The 12,009-nt window shown below is 38.2% G+C and overlaps 1 pseudogene; it reads left to right on the top strand.

The window, feature by feature from the left end:
- The first annotated feature begins 5,434 nt into the window (after positions 1-5,434).
- LOC116741636 lies at positions 5,435-5,933 on the top strand (annotated as a pseudogene).
- Positions 5,934-12,009: the final 6,076 nt, after the last annotated feature.

Raw genomic sequence — 12,009 nt, 5'->3', positions numbered from 1 at the left:
ACACTGCAGAAATACAAAGCATCCTAAGAGACTACTACAAGCAGCTCTATGCCAAAAAAATGGACAACTTGGAAGAAATGGACAAATTCTTAGAAAGGTGTAATCTTCCAAGACTGAACCCAGAAGAAATAGAAAATATGAACAGACCAATCACAAGTAATGAAATTGAAACTGTGATTAAAAATCTTCCAACAAACAAAAGTCCAGGACGGATGGCTTCACAGGTGAATTCTATCAAAGATTTACAAAACAGCTAACACCCATCCTTCTCAAGCTCTTCCAAAATATAACAGAGGGAGGAACACTCCCAAACTCATTCTACGAGGCCACCATCACCCTGATACCAAAACCAGACAAGAATGTCACAAAGAAAGAAAACTACAGGCCAATACCACTGATGAACATAGATGCAAAAATCCTCAACAAAATACTAGCAAACAGAATCCAACAGCACATTAAATGGATCATACACCATGATCAAGTGGGGTTTATCCCAGGAATGCAAGGATTCTCCAATATACACAAGTCAATCAACGTGATACACAATATTAACAAATTGAAGGAGAAAAACCATATGATCATCTCAATAGATGCAGAGAAAGCTTTTGACAAAATTCAACACCGATTTATGATAAAAACCCTGCAGAAAGTAGGCATAGAGGGAACTTTCCTCAACATAATAAAGGCTGTATATGACAAACCCACAGCCAACATTGTCCTCAATGGTGAAAAACTGAAAGCATTTCCACTAAGATCAGGAACAAGGCAATGTTGCCCACTCTCACCACTCTTATTCAACATAGTTTTGGAAGTTTTAGCCACAGCAATCAGAGAAGAAAAGGAAATAAAAGGAATCCAAATCAGAAAAGAAGAAGTAAAGCTGTCACTGTTTGCAGATGACATGATACTAAACATAGAGAATCCTAAGGATGCTACCAGAAAACTACTAGAGCTAATCAATGAATTTGGTAAAGTAACAGGATACAAAATTAATGCACAGAAATCTCTGGCATTCCTATACACTAATGATGAAAAATCTGAAATCAATAAAACACTCTCATTTACCATTGCAACAAAAAGAATAAAATATCTAGGAATAAACCTACCTAAGGAGACAAAAGACCTGTATGCAGAAAATTATAAGACACAGATGAAAGAAATTAAAAATGATACAAATAGATGGAGAGATATACCATGTTCTTGGATTGGAAGAATCAACATTGTGAAAATGACTCTACCGCACAAAGCAATGTACAGATTCAATGTAATCTCTATCAAACTACCACTGGCATTTTTCACAGAACAGGAACAAAAAATTTCATAATTTGTGTGGAAACACAAAAGATCCCGAATAGCCAAAGCAATCTTGATACCGAAAAACAAAGCTGGAGGAATCAGGCTCTCTGACTTCAGACTATACTACAAAGCTACAGTAATCAAGACAGTATGGTACTGGCACAAAAACAGAAAGATAGATCAATGGAACAGGATAGAAAGCCCAGAGATAAACCCACGCACATATGGTCACCTTATCTTTGATAAAGGAGGCAGGAATGTACAGTGGAGAAATGACAGCCTCTTCAATAAGTGGTGCTGGGAAAACTGGACAGGTACATATAAAAGTATGAGATTAGATCACTCCCTAACACCATACACAAAAATAAGCTCAAAATGGATTAAAGACCTAAATATAAGGCCAGAAACTATCAAACTCTTAGAGGAAAACATAGGCAGGACACTCTATGACATAAATCACAGCAAGATCCTTTTTGACCCACCTCCTAGAGAAATGGAAATAAAAACAAAAATAAACAAATGGGACCTAATGAAACTTAAAAGCTTTTGCACAGCAAAGGAAACCATAAACAAGACCAAAAGACAACCCTCAGAATGGGAGAAAATATTTGCAAATGAAGCAACTGACAAAGGATTAATCTCCAAAATTTATAAGCAGCACATGCAGCTTAATAACAAAAAACAAACAACCCAATCCAAAAATGGGCAGAAGATCTAAATAGACATTTCTCCAAAGAAGATATACAGACTGCCAACAAACACATGAAATAATGCTCAACATCACTAATCATTAGAGAAATGCAAATCAAAAGTACAATGAGATATCATCTCACACCAGTCATAATGGCCATCATCAAAAAATCTAGAAACAATAAGTGCTGGAGAGGGTGTGGAGAAAAGGGAACCCTCTTGCACTGTTGGTGGGAATGTAAATTGATACAGCCACTGTGGAGAACAGTATGGAGGTTCCTTAAAAAAATACAAATAGAACTACCATACGACCCAGCAATCCCACTACTGGGCATATACCCTGAGAAAACCATAATTCAAAAAGAGTCATGTACCACAGTGTTCATTGAAGCTCTATTTACAATAGCCCGGAGATGGAGGCAACCTAAGTGTCCATCATCGGATGAATGGATAAAGAAGATATGGCACATATATACAATGGAATATTACTCAGCCATAAAAAGAAACGAAATTGAGCTATTTGTAATGAGGTGGATAGGCCTAGATCTGTCATACAAAGTGAAGTAAGTCAGAAAGAGAGAGACAAATACCGTATGCTAACACATATATATGGAATTTAAGAAAAAAAATGTCTTGAAGAACATTGGGGTAAGACAGGAATAAAGACACAGACCTACTAGAGAACGGACTTGAGGATATGGGGAGGGGGAAGGGTAAGCTGTGACAAAGCGAGAGAGAGGCATGGACATGTATACACTACCAAACGTAAGGTAGATAGCTAGTGGGAAGCAGCTGCATAGCATAGGGAGATCAGCTCCGTTCTTTGTGATCGCCTGGAGGGGTGGAATAGGGAGGGTGGGAGGGAGGGAGACGCAAGAGGGAAGAGATATGGGAACATATGTATATATATATAACTGATTCATTTTGTTGTAAAGCAGAAACTAACACACAATTGTAAAGCAATTATACTCCAATAAAGATGTTAAAAAAAAAAATGTAGGGCTTCACTGGTGGTGCAGTGCTTAAGAATCCACCTGCCAATGCAGGGGACACTGGTTCAAGCCCTGGTCCGGGAAGCTTCCACATACCGTGGAGCAACTAAGCCTGTGCACCACAACTACTGAGCCTGTGGTCTAGAGCCCATGAGCCACAACTACTGAGCCTGCATGCCACAACTACTGAAGCCCACGTGCCTAGAGTCCGTGCTCCACAACAAGAGAAGCCACCGCAATGAGAAGCCTGTGCACCGCAACGAGGAGTAGCCCCCACTCGCCACAACTAGGGAAAGCCCACGCGCAACAACAAAGACCCAACTCAGACAAAAAAAAAAACAAATAGATGTAAAGTAGATGAGGTTACTAACCATACAAATAGTTCAGGGAAAAGTGTCTAAACAGAGGAAGCAGCCAGTGCAAATACTCTAGTGTTTGAGGAACAATAAGGCAGTCTGAAGGATTCCCCATACGCAGAGGCTACTGGGAAGATATTGTTAGGGAGGCATAGGTGTTAGATTCCCCATAAAGCTATATTACCAGCTATTGCATTCACTGTGAGCCAGGAGGAAGCTGACTACTTGAGGAGGGAGCTGATTAATTTGATTCTATTTAACCAGATCACCCTGGAATTTTTAAAGGGCAGATTTATAAGGACAAGGACAATCAGGTGAAATCTATAAGGAAGCTTTTGCATATTCCAGGCAATCAATGATGGTAGCTGAGAGGATTTATTGGAGGATTGAGGTGTGTATTTGAATAAATCATCAAGGATTAACGTTGGCAGGTGAGAGGACCTTGGTCCTTGTCCTCTTTGAAGAAAGAATTCCACAAAGAAACACTGTATAGCAGGCACAGAGTTTATTGGCAGTGCAGTGAGTGCAAATGGAACAAAGATGCAGTTAATTTAGAGCAGAAGCAAAGCAGAAATACACACCCAGAGAAGAGTATGGGCATCCTACCTAATGAGAAGAGTGCCAGAGAAGTGATTTAAATCACTTATATAGGGTGGTTCTTCCCAGTCTTTGTTCTCCTCTGGCCAATTACATCGCTTCTTTTCCCACATATGACCTGTCCCAGTGCCCTGCCCGACACGGGTGCACATCTTTTAGCTAAGATGGATTCCAGCTCGAGGGCCTATGGGAGATTGATAGCACCTACTATGGCGTAACACCCTCTCCCTTTTTGACCACTGAGCAGTCTTTCTGTGCATGTGCAGTGAGGGAGGTCTCCTTGACCTCAGGAGTGATAGATGTGGTCACCTTATCTCTTTACTCCAGCAGAGCTCAGCTTCTGCCACTAACTTTGTCCTTGAAAAGGACAAAGCTCCTTTGTGTCAGGGCAAACAAAGCTCCAATTCACTCCACTTGACAAACTCCAGCTTTTCAACCCAGCGACCCATCTACCTCCTACTGCAGGACGAAACCAAGTTTTTTGTCCTGAGCAACTAAAAAGATAGGTATGGGGAAAGTCATAGCTGATTTTAGGTTGAAGTGAGAGAAAGAGATCAGAAGTTCAGTTTTAGGCATGTTAAGTTTGAGAACTTTCTCAGAGAGCCACGTGGAGATGTTCAGAAGGTATTTAGTATATAAATCTATACAAACATCTATATATCCATGTAGCTATGCACTTACCTACTTGTAAACCTATTTTAAAAAATTTTTAATTCAATTGTTTTACTTGATTATTCATTTTATATTGCTATGTCTAATGAAACCTCTTATTTATTTTGTTTGTCTGATGCAAATTAATCAGGAATTGGCCAATTAAAAAACTTAACTTGGCAGATGCAAAGCTGACTGTTCCATTGAGATCAATGCTCACAGAAAGATTGTAAGCTAGAATAAATCCTCATTTGATATTTTAAAGATTATGTTAATGTACATTTTCTAGAAACTAAATTTTTCCCATGGAACAAAAATAATTGGTAACATTAAATATTCAGATAGAGATATGTTGTATTTTCCTATGTAATTCAGTAATATATTCATGAGAGTGGTATAGATTTTAGAAATACCATCCAATATTCCAACTTTCAAAACTGTATCGATCTGTAGTGAAGGAGACACTGGCTGAGTTACTGATAGATTGGCTACCTGAATCAACCAGTATTTACTGTAGAAAAAAGACATATTAACAGTTTTTCAGCAACAGGTATCAAATACAGGGAATCAGACATTTATAAAATTGTTTAGGTACTAAAGAAATAAAAGCCAAAGGGAGAATTTGTAAGTTTCAGTTTTACTCATGAGTTTTTAGCCAGAGAATCGGTAAGATGCTGCTTCTCATCTCCCTGCTTCTTCACGACACTGTCACCATTACTATTCCTGGCTTGCAGAGCCAAGGCAATGAAAAATGACTTAAAGTCGCTGGGGAAAAAACCCCAGAACCTCGCTTTTAGAAAAGCATATACTTCTGGTCTTTTGGCGGGAACTGCCATCTTCCAGTAATTCACCAGAATGACCAAAACAAAGGGAAAGAGGAGAGGCACCTGTTATATGTTCTCTAGGCCTTTAGAAAACATGGATTTGTTCCTTTGGCCACATACTTGCGAATCTACAAGAAAGGTGATATTGTAGACATCAAGGGAATAGGCACTGTTCAAAAAGCAATGCCCCACAGATGTCACCATAGCAAATCTGGAAGAGTCTACGATGTTACCTGACCTGGAATGCTGTTACCATTGTTGAAAAACAAACAAGTTAAGGGCAAGATTCTTGCCAAGAGAATTAATGTGTGATAAAGCATATTAAGCACTCTGAGAGCCGAGATACCTTCCTGAAACATGTGAAAGAAAGTGATCAGAAAAAGAAGGAAGCAAAAGAGGAAGATTTTGGGGTTCAACTGAAGCACCAGCGTGCTCCACTCAGAGAGGCACACTTCGTGAGAACCAACAGAAAGGAGCCGGAGCTGTTGGAATCCATTCCCTGTGAATTCATGGCATGGCTGGTGTAAAGAAAATAAAAGACCTGGACTGTAAAACAAACAAACAAAAACACGCACTTCTGCTCACCACTAGTACAGGAAGATTAATAGGACATCCACTTCCTTTCTACCTTCTGAACGTCATGCAAGTTTATCTCATTGGTAGAACTTAAAATCCCATCCAGAAATCTGGAGGCAAGGGAATTGAGATATGTAATTCCCAGGCTTACAGTCCTTCCAGCAGAAGGGAGAGCACAGAAGGATTTTGGAACTGATGTCATTGCCAAAATTCCATTATTTCCCACAGTTCAACCCAATGACTTATATTTTAACTTTTGAACAATGGCAAAATCAACAATAGCATGTGTTGATCTATAATAACACAACCCATTCCTCATTTACATGAAGATGTCCTGAAACTCTCTTTTCAAGGTAGAGATCCACAGTTGAATCAATCACTATATCCATCTCTGGGTGATGGTTATGTTTTGGTTTTTTCTAATGAAAATATACTGTTCTATGATCATATCATCAGAGATAAAATTATAAGGTAAAGGTCCACCAACACATCTTACATGTAATATTTAGGAAGAAAGGAAATAGTGGCTACTATATGCCACTTAAAATGAAAGGGAAGAGTGTGCCTATTTCTAAATGCCTAAAACTAGTCATGAGATGTTGGTGCTTTTAATTTCATTTTTCCACTACCTAGTCCATCTCTTTCTTGTCTTCAAATCATTTTAGTTATTTATGATTATTTACTTGGTGGAAATTTCTTGGTAGCTCCAACTACATTAGATTCAGGGGTCTTCGTTAATTAGACAAGGAAGTACAATGAAGTATCCCTTGGAAATCTTCTGGATTCCAGATACACATCCCTTTATAGCCATTACGTAGCAGGATCAATCACTCCAACCAGGGTAATAACCCACACCATTGCCTGCTGATTTCAGAGCCATGAAGCCCAAACTATCCAGTATGCAGTCTCAGTGCTCAGATCAATCTAAATGCTTCCATATATATTCAGCTGAAATTTAAAGGTGATACTTTTTCCTAATTAATGCTCTAAATTTCATGTAAGACTTAGCTATGCTCTAAGTTCACTCACCTCTTAATTCTGGAACCAAAAGTATTAGATGGGTCTGGTTTTTAGAGACAGCTATGTTCTGCTACTATAAAAAAATTTAAAAAACACTTAAGAGTCATCTGAAAAATGCATAAAAGCCTTTTTAAATCACATTTGGGCTGAAAATTTAAAGTCCCAAACTAGTAATTTCCCACTCACAGGCTACTGCATATTGACAAAATCAACCAGTCCACCATCAAGTCTTGTAGTGACTAATCCTTCATACTGTTTCTTTTGTAACAGCCAGTTCATCTCCCTAACTAAGCCTTGCCTTCAAAGGGCACATTATTCAGGCACACATGATAATTTAAAGAGTTATTTGCAATTTCATACTATGGAAAGGCAGTATATATTTTCCACTTAGGACCTTCCAAAACAACCTGCAGAGATGAAACAATTCCCAGCTGCCATTTTTGATGGTCAAGTTCTTGGAAACACTTTTGGTTCTCTATTCTATTTTATTCAAGTCTTGTAAAGAAGCCAAAAACTTCTTTAAGTACTTTAAGCAAAAAAAAAAACTAATATAGAGAATTGATACTTACAAAACCATTAGAATTTTTGGATGAGTGAAAGTCTCTAGATTCCTTTCTGGGTTTTTTAGTTGTGACTTAAATAATCAGAAATTTGCTCTTAGGAAACATTTATAAAATGATTGGAAATCCACACTGATTACTGAGACTTCCCTGAATATTTATGGAGTTAAGGGAGAATAACTTGCAGCCCCTGTAATGTGTGGTTATAGGGATTGCACAGAAGAGCAGGAAATAATTTCATTGAAATAAAAGGAAAAGGTAAAGAAGAGATCTCAACATAGACTCACAGCTGTCCACCTCAGGGTTCTGATGACATGGAAACATGACATGGAAAATATAATAAAGATTGTTGTATATTGATTCAGATCTTTATAGATATTTTCTAAACAAGACAATGTGAAAAATAGACAATGTGAAAAATAGTTATTTAACCTTGGGAATGTTACAGCAAACTAGCAAACATTATCTCTCTCCTCCCATATCTTACAGTCTAGGGAGAAATACAGATGAGCAGGCAGAGTTACAACTGAATGTCAAGTGTATTGTTGGTGCAGAAATAGGAGAGTAATATTAGTTACTAAGAATAATTTTAAATTTAATTTTTAAAACCCTCAAATTGCTTTAGAAAGTATTGTATGTTTATGTTTTTGTCTTTTCATCATATAGGTAGATTCTAAGGATTGACGCATATCTCCTGGAATAGAATAGAGCCCAGAAATAAACTCATGTACTTATAGTCAATTAATCTACGACAAAGGAGACAAGAATAGGCAATGGAGAAAAGACAGTCTCCTCAGTAAGTGGTGCTGGTGAAAGTGGACAGCTACATGTAAAAGAATGAAATTAGAACATTCCCTAACACCATACACAAAAATAAACTCAAAACTAATTAAAGATCTAAATGTAAGACCAGAAACCATAAAACTCCTAGAAGAAAATACAGGCAGAACACTCTTTGACATAAATCATAACAATATATTTTTGAATATGTCTCATAAGGCAAAAGAAGCAAAAACAAAAATAAACAAATAAGACCTAATTAAACTTAAAAGTTTTGCATGGCAAAGGAAACCATCAGCAAAACAAAAAGACAGCCTACTGAAAGGGATGAAATATTTGCAAATGATATGACTGATAAGAGGTTAATATCCAAAACATGTGAACAGCTCATAGAAGATTGAAAAATGGGCAGGAGACCTGAATAGACATTTTTCCAAAGAAGACATACAGATGGCCATCAGGCACATGATAAATGTTCAACATTGCTAATAATCAGGGAAATGCAAATCAAAACCACAATGAGATATCACCTCACACCTGTCAGAATGTCTATCATCAAAAAGATCACAAATAACAAATGTCAGCAAGGATGTGGAAAAAAAGGAACCCTTGTACTCTGTTGGTGGGAATGTAAATTGGTATAGCCACTGTGGAAACAGTATGGAGGTTCCTAAAAAACCTAAAAATAGAGCTATCATGTGATCCAGAAATTCCACTCCTGGGAATATATCCATAGAAAATGAAAACACAAATTGGAAAAGATACATGCACCCCAATGTTCATAACAGCACTTTTCACAGTAGTTAAGATACGGAAGCCACCTAAGTATTCATCAACAGATGAATGGATAAAGAAGATGTGGTATATACATGCAATGGAATACTACTCAGCCATGAAAAAGCATGAAATTTTGCCATTTGCAACAACTTGGATGGATCTGGAGGGTATTGTGTTTAGTGAAATAAGTCAGACAGAGAAAGACACTGTATGTTATCGCTCATATGTAGAATCTAAAAAATAAAACAAATGAATGAATATAACAAAAAAGATTCACAGGTATTGAGAACAAACAAATTAGTGGCTACCAGTGGAGAGAGGGAAGGGGGAAGGGGCAAGAAAAGGCAGCGGGTTAAGAGGCTGTGGTAGGTCACACAGCATCACCCTGATTTTTCCTGCAAGTTCTCAGACCTTCCCTGTGCTCTGTGGAGTCAGAGCCCTCTAACAAGACATTGATCGCATGTCTTGCGATCAAGACCTTCAAATGTGAGAAAGACATTGATCGCATGTCTTGCGATCAAGACCTTCAAATGTGAGAAAGATCCTGAAGGAATCACCTTTCAACTTCTCACTTCTTTGGGCCCATTATAGCTCTCACCTCTAAGTTTACGAACCTGAAATTCCAACTGTATTGACAAATTTGAAATGTGGCTAGTGGGACTGAGCAATTTGGATGCTTTATTTTATCATAATAGCTTGAGTTAATTATAGATTGAATTAAATTAATTATAAACAGGCCCATCTGGCTAGTGGTTGCCACACTGTACAGAGCACCTCTAGAGATCCGAAGAGGAGGAAGATGTTACTGCCTCTCCCCTGGCTGTTCCTTGCTGCAGAGTCGTTTGCTGGCCTGATCTGTTCATTCATTTGTAGGTATTTCCTGTACTCATGCAGATGTGCTAGGCATTATGTGAGGCCTTGGGGACACTCAAACAGTAATGTCAACACCTAAGTCTTAGAGGAATTCCCAGCAGGGTGCCCACGTGTAAGCAGAGGTGAAGAGCATGGTCCAGTGTTCCTCTGCTAGACATATTCAGAGAGCAGGTACAAATGGGAGGGAGGTAAATTCCACTCTCCTCATGAGCCCATCCTGCTCACCCCTGACTCTGGAAGATCCAGGGATAGCAGGGGCAAAAGGCCCTAAGGAGGTAAAGGACTTGTACACTGAAAACTACCACAGATTTCTCAAAGAATTAAAGGCAACACATTAATTGGAATGACATTCCATGTTCATACACTGGAAGACAATATTGTTGACATTTCCATACTACCCAAAGTGATGCACAGGTTCATTTGCAACATCTATCAGAATTCCAATGTCATTTTAATAGAAATGGAAGGACATTCTTCAAATACATAGGGAACCACAAAAGGCCCCAAAGAGCCAAAACAATCTGGACAACAAAGAACGAAGATAGAGGTTTCACAATTTCCTGACATCAAAACATTACAAAGTCACAGCAATCAAAACAGTATGGCACTGGCATAGAAATAGGCAGATAGACCTACGGACCAGAATAAAGAGCCCCCAAATAAACTGACACATACATGGCCAAACGATAATCGCCGAGGTTCTAAGATGACACCATGGGAAAGAATAGTCTCTTCAACAATCAACAGAATGAAAAGGCAACATACAGAATGGGAGGGAATATTTGCAATCCTATATCTGAAAAAAGTCTTATATACAAAACACACAAGAACTACTACAACTCAACTGCAAAAGGAAAAAAAAAAAGATTATTAACAAATATCCACTGGGAAGGCAGAGAGCAGATTACAAAGGTGAAACAAGCCAGGTTCCCAGACCTAAAGAAACCTCTAATTTAGGTGAGGAGACATAGAAAAATAAACTACATGCAAGGTTGTGTGTGCTGGGTCCACGTAAGCATATATTTATTGAATCATTTATTCATTCAGCCAACATGAATGGAAACATCCCAGGCTCCCTGCTAGGGATATATAGTCTAGGGTGGATGGAAGGTGCTATATACCAGAGTTGTGGTGGGCTCACTGGGTCTCATTCCAAAATTGCCTTGCAAAGCTCTCATGAAATCTACTTTTTTTTTTTTTTTTTCAGTTTTACAGCACACTTTAAAAAAAATTTTATTTCTTTTTAAATTTTACTGAAGTATGTGGAATCTAAAATAGGACACAGGGACTTCCCTGGAGGTCCAGGGGTTAAGACTTTGCCTTCCAATGCAGGGAGTGTGGGTTCAATCCCTCTTCAGGGAGCTAAGATCCCACATGCCTCGGCGCCAAAAAACCAAAATATAAAACAGAAGCAATATTGCAATAAGTTCAATAAAGACTTAAAAAAATGGTCCACATCAAAAAATGAAAAAACAAAATAAAAATTCTTTGAAAATAAAATAGGACACAAATCAACATACCTATGAAACAAAAACAGACTCACAGATATAGAGAATAGACTTGTGGTTGCCAAGGGGGAGAGGGGTGGGGGAGGGAAGGATTGGGAGTCTGGGATTAGCAGAGGCAAGCTATTATATATAGGATGGATAAACAATAAGGTCCTATTGTATAGCACAGGGAACTATATTCAATATCCGGTGACAAACCATGATGGAAAAGCATATGAATATATTCTTTGTATATATATATGGTTTGTCACGGGATATTTGAATATAGTTCCCTGTGTGTGTATAACTGAGTCACTTTGTTGTACAGAAGAAATGACCACTTCATTTATTTTTGCATAAGGGAAAATAGCATTCAACACAACTTACTGACCCAGACACTGGAGAGGAATGAATCCTCATTGGTTTGCACTGGAAGAGGCAGCTCTGGAGCTATAGTGTGGGAGAAAGAAGTGATAGAGCTGGAAGGGAGAGATCATTTCCATGCTGGAAACCTTAAGTGGGACTTCCCA

Source organism: Phocoena sinus, chromosome 1, assembly GCF_008692025.1.
Source record: "Phocoena sinus isolate mPhoSin1 chromosome 1, mPhoSin1.pri, whole genome shotgun sequence".
In the NCBI taxonomy this organism is placed as follows: domain Eukaryota; kingdom Metazoa; phylum Chordata; class Mammalia; order Artiodactyla; family Phocoenidae; genus Phocoena; species Phocoena sinus.
Note: the sequence above shows the minus strand (reverse complement) of the source record. Positions and strands in the feature narration are given on the sequence as shown.